This window comes from Ovis aries, chromosome 4 (genome assembly GCF_016772045.2).
Source record: "Ovis aries strain OAR_USU_Benz2616 breed Rambouillet chromosome 4, ARS-UI_Ramb_v3.0, whole genome shotgun sequence".
NCBI lineage: Eukaryota > Metazoa > Chordata > Mammalia > Artiodactyla > Bovidae > Ovis > Ovis aries.
In genome coordinates, this window is record NC_056057.1 from 115,607,099 (window position 1) to 115,613,098 (window position 6,000).

Below are 6,000 nucleotides of genomic sequence, written 5' to 3' on the forward strand. Positions count from 1 at the left end.
TAGGATGGCAAGAGGCTTATTTAGCCGTCAAACTGATGCATATACATGAGAAAAAGAGAAAGGAATTCTGGAAAAGAAAGGAAGGGAAGTCTCTTCCCTTGTATTCAACTGGGAAAATTAAACCCTTTATTATTTTTTTTAAACATAGGCTTTATTTTTTCTAGCCGTTTTAGGTTCACAGCAAAATTGACTAAAAGTATAGAGAGTTCCCACGTCCTCCCCAGCCCCACATAAACAGCTTCTTCCACCATCAGCACCCCACCACCCCAGATGGTGCATTTCTTATAACTGATGACCCTATACTGACACGTCATTGCCACCTGAAGTCCATAGCTTACAGTATAATTCACTCTTGGTGCTGAGTTTTGACAAATATAAAACTATATGTATTTGTCATCATAGCATCTTAAATAAGGAGTGTTTTCATTGCCCTAAAAGTCCTCTGGGCTCTGCCTATTCATTGCTCTTCCCCACTGTGCCCCAACTCCCAGCAAGCACTCACTTCTTCTTTTTTTTATAAAATTTAATTTAATTTTTTTAAAAATTTACTTAATTTTATTTAATTTTGGCTTAGCAGTGAATGGCATGCAGGATCTTTAGTTTCCTGACCAGGGATTGAACCCGAGCCCCCTGCAGTGAAAGCCCGGAGTCCTAGCCGCTGAATCACCAGGGAAGTCCCACAAATACTTGTTTATGGGTAAAATCATGGGACAATTGGGGTTTCCCTGGTGGCTCAGCTGTAAAGTATCTGCCTTCAATGCAGGAGACATGGGTTCAATCCCTGGGTCGGGAAGAGCCCCTGGAGAAGGGAATGACAACCCACTCTAGGAATCTGGCCTTGGAAATCCCATGAACAGAGGAGTCTGGCGGGCTCCAGTCCATGAAGTCGCAAGAGAATCCGACACAGCTTAGCAACTAAACAACATCGGGACAATGGCTCAGTGCCGGTTACAGGTTATAAAACACCCCTGGGCCCTGCCAACTGAAGGCTTACCGCCCTCTGTCATTCTGACAAGCACCTTCAAATTTCCAAATGATCCCGGGGACCATTCTTGCCCTCTTCGAGGTTCACACCTTTAGTGAAATTGCTGGGGCAAGCATGAGCACACCTTCAGCTCCACGGGATACAGGAGAGGCCCCCCGACTCGTGGATTTGTGCTCAGCTGCTCAACGTCGTCCATCAGTACATTGACGCATCTGGGTTTGCTCCGCTGTTTACTGCTCATTCACATCCTTTGTCCTTTCCCCGAGTCCTTCCTGACTGGTGTGTGTGTGTTAACCTAAACCTATTACCTATTCCTTTGTGGTTGGTATGTCTATCAGCCTGTTATCCGATCCTTTTCGCGTCTGTATGTTACCCTCTTATCTATTCCCTTGTTGTGTCCATGTGTGTTTTAACCTGCCGTCTAACCTATTCTCTATCCCTTGGTGGTGTGTGTGAATTATAAAGACCTTTCCCCATCTGTGGCTTAGACCACTGGCCTGGGTCCTGTTGGACAGGCACGGAGGGAGCTCCTTTAGCCAGAACCTGTGCTCTGCTAAGGCAGCCTGTCTGTGGACCAGTAGGAGCCTGAACCTTCTGGGTGGAGGGGTGAGACATCCTCTGGCTTGCTCAGTGTCGGGCCCTACTGACCATGCTCTGCCCTAGTTCAAAGCCATTTCTGGGAGACTGGAAGACATCTCCCTCCACAAGAGGGGCCAAAGGTCTCCAGGGGGAGCATCAGATTGGGGCAGGGAAGGAAAGGGTGGGAGTGCAAAGGCCGGACGCCTAGGTCCTAGAAGAATCCCCTTGTTCCTCCCACACCCAATCCTACCCTCAAATACTGAGTCGATGAAGTAAGTGAAAGGTGCTGAAGCCTGACCCCTAGAGGTGGTTACAACAACTACACCTCCGTTTCCCAGGGAAACTGGGGCCAGGCTGGAATGGGTTTCACAGACCGCCCAGATGGTAAAGAATCTGCCTGCAATTCAGGAGATCTGGCTTTGATCCCTGGGTCGGGAAGATCCCCTGGAGAAGAGCATAGGTACCCACTCCAGTATTCTTGCCTGGAGAATCCCATGGATAGAGGAGCCTAGCAGGCTGCAATCCATAGCGTCAAAAAGAGTCGCACACGACTGAAGGGACTTAGCACGCATGTACAGGGAGGATGGAGAAGCTCTATTGAGTCAGCAAAAACAAGACCGGGAGCTGACGGTGGCTCAGAGCATCAGCTCCTTATTGCAAAATTCAGGCTTAACTTGAAGAAAGTAGAGAAAGCCATGAGGCCATTCAGGTATGACCTAAATCAATCCCTCATGATTATACAGTAGAAGTGACAAATAGATTCAAGGGAATAGATCTGATAGACAGAGTGCCTGAAGAACTATGGATGGAGGTTCATAATATTGTACAGGAGGCGGTGACCAAAAGCATCCCCAAGAAAAAGAAATGCAAGAAGGCAGAGTGGTTGTCTGAGGAGGCCTTACAAATAGCTGAGAAAAGAAGAGAAGCAAAAAACATGGGAGAAAGGGAAAGATATACCCAATTGAATGCAGAGTTCCAGAGAACAGCAAGGAGAGATAAGAAGGCTTTCTTCAATGAACAATTAAAAGAGGTAGAGGAAAACAATAGATAGGTAAAAACCAGAGATCTCATCGAGAAAATTGGCAGTATCAGGGGAATATTTCACGTAAGGATGGGCACGATAAAGGACAAATGGTAAGGACCTAACAGAAGCAGAAGAGATTAAGAAGAGGTGGCAAGAATACACAGAAGAACTATATAAAAAGATCTGAATGACCCAGATAACCACAATGATGTGATCACTCACCTAGAGCCAGACATCCTGGAATGTGGAGACAAATGGGCCTTAGAAAGCATTACTACGAACAATGCTAGTGGAGGTGATGGAATTCCAGCTAAGCTGTTTCAAATCCTAGAAGATGATGCTGGTAAAGTGCTGTACTCAACAGCAAATTTGGAAAACTCAGCAGTGGTCACAGGACTGGAAAAGGTCAGTTTTCATTCCAATCCCAAAGAAAGGCAATGCCAAAGAATGCTCAAACAACTGTACAGTTGAGCTCATTTCGTATGCTAGTAAGGTTATGCTCAAAAATCCTTCAAGCTAGGCTTCAGCGATATGTGAACTGAGAACTTCCAGACTTACAAATGGGGTTTAGAAAAGGCAGAAGAGCCAGAGATCAAATTGCCAGCATTCCCTGGATCACAGAGAAAGCAAGGGAATTCCAGAAAAATATCTACTTCTGCTTCATTGACTATATTAAAGGCTTTGAGTGAATCACAATGAACTGTGGAAAATTCTTAAAGAAATGAGAATACCAGACCACTTCACCTGTCTCCTGAGAAATCTGTATGCAGGTCAAGAAGCAACAGTTAGAACTGGGCATGGAACAATGGACTGGTTCCAAATAAGGAAAGGAGTATGTCAAGGCTGTATATTTTCACCCTGCTTATTTAACTTCTATGCAGAGGACATGTGAAATGCCCGGCTGGATGAATCACAATCTGGAATCAAGATTGCCGGGAGAAATATCAACAACCTCAGATATGCAGAAAAAGATGATAGGGAACTATTTCCGTTCTCTGGAGGGTTTGCTCCTTGGAGGTTTTGCTAAAAATGGTCTTTAAAACAATCTAGGCCTAGTGCTTTTTATGTGGCTAGATTTTTTTGACTATGGATTCAATTCCTTTAACAGTTATAGTTCCATTGGGAGATTCTACCTTTTTCTTGGATCATATTTGGTAGCTTATACTCTTTCATTCTGTGGACCATCCGCTGAAATTTTCAGTTTTACTGGCATACAGAGTTCATAGGGGCTTCCCCCGTGGCTCAGTGGTAAAGAATCCGCCTGTCGTGTAGGAGACACAGGAGCTGCGAGTTCGATCCCTGGGTTGGGATGATCTCCTGGAGCAGGGCATGGCAACCCCCTTCAGCATGTTGCATGGAGAATCCCATGGACAGAGGAGCCTGGAGGGCTACAGTCCTTGGAGGTCACAAAGAGTCAGACACAACTTAAGCGACTCAGCAGGAGCACCAGAGTTCATAGCATCTATTGACGATTTTTAAATGTTTTATCTGCCACAATAAGCTCTTTTCTCTGCTGATGTTCACATCTGAGTCTATGACATTTGCGTCTGGCCATGGATCCTTTCCCGCCTGGGTTGAATCTTGAGAGTCCCCTTGGACTGCAAGGAGATCCAACCAGTCCATTCTGAAGGAGATCAACCCTGGGATTTCTTTGGAAGGAATGATGCTCAAGCTGAAACTCCAGTACTTTGGCCACCGCATGTGAAGAGTTGACTCATTGGAAAAGACTCTGATGCTGGGAGGGATTGGGCGCAGGAGGAGAAGGGGACTACCCAGGATGAGATGGCTGGATGGCATCACAGACTCGATGGACGTGAGTCTGAGTGAACTCTGGGAGATGGTGATGGACAGGGAGGCCTGGCGTGCTGCGATTCATGGGGTCGCAAAGAGTCAGACACGACTGAGCGACTGAACTGAACTGAACTGAATGGATCCTTTCCTGCATGGGTTGAATCTGAGTCCTTCTCTCTGAACCTTCTTTCCCTTCTGCCCTCTCCCCCTAGGAGGGCCCAGAAAGATGAAAGGAGGCAGCCTCCGGGCAGCGCTGGGTGGGTGGCCCTTTCCCCCCTGCCAAAGCTGTGAGTGTTTTCCCACTGTGGGAAGAGGGTGCTGTCCCCTTTCCTTCAGCGACAGCATCTCCCAGGCCAGGGTGGGGCTGGTGGGAGTTAAATCAGCAGTCAGATGGCCTCCTCCGCGGTTCCTGTTTCCTTGGCCTTCCTCACGGCATCCCAGAAAAGGAAGCCGGGGCTCCCATCCGGCACATCAGTCGTCCCCAAACAGAGCTTTCACGGGGCTCCTCTGATCAGGGATCTCCGGCCCAGGTGGCGCCTCGCAGAGCCCCCCCGCCAGACAGGAGGGACGGAGATGCATGTCCGTCCCCTGAGAGGCCAGGAGACCGGCACTTTTGGCGCTTCGAAGGGGTGGGGAGCCCCTGAGAGGTAACACGGGAGCTGTGGGTGGCCAGTCACCCACCCGGGGCGGGGAGCGGGGTGGGCGGAGAGCCGGAGAAAAAATGCAGGCCTGATGCGCCCCTGGGGGGATTCGGACGAGCGGAAGGGCCGAAGGGGGCGTGCACTTAGACGCCGGGTGCCATCTGTACCCCCATCCCCGCGCCCTTGCGGACCTTTGAGATGTTAACACGCCCAGCCCCAGGCAGAGCGCCCCCTCCCTCTCCTGGGACCCCCTCCCGCCCCTCTGTTCTCTCCGCATCACACCCGCCCTCACCGCCACCCCGCTTTCAGATCGCCCGAGAAGGTGTCGCGCGGAAGATGAGAGAAGGAACCACGGACAAGCTTGAGGGTCACGGACGAGGACTGCGGGCAGGGCCTCCGCCCCACTCCCGGACCTCTACCCACCGTCGTACCCGCTAGAGGCTGCGGCTGGTGCAGAATGTAGCAACAAGGGCTCCGGGGCCGCGCCTCGCTCGGACTCCAGGGACAACGGAGCAAACCCGGCCCGTGGTGGGGGCTGCTCTCAGCTTGGTCCGGCACCGCACTCATCCGACACACCGGCAGCACTTAAAACGGCTGTGTCGTTTGGGGTTAAATCACATGGCGTGGACAACGGGCTGCAGGTGCTACCTGGGTAATAAAAATTGTTAGGAAATACCCCCTCGAGACTGAAAAAGAATTTTATTTTTCTGTCTGAAAGCTGGAAACTTCTCATTCTGTGGTGGAACGCCTGAATGCAACTCAAGAAACAGGCATCACTGGAAGCAACCAGTTAAGTTCAAATGCCTCTTCATTTTGCAGATGGGGGGGGGGGTGGCGGAAAGAGGCAAAAGGTGGATTGTTGAGCCAGCGGCAGAGGGAGGGCAAGACGGAGGGTCCCTGCTCTTCTCAGCAGTCAGCCCAGGGTCGCTTCTTTATTCCAGGGGCTGCATCCTCCCCAGGGGCTTACATAAAGCAGGCAG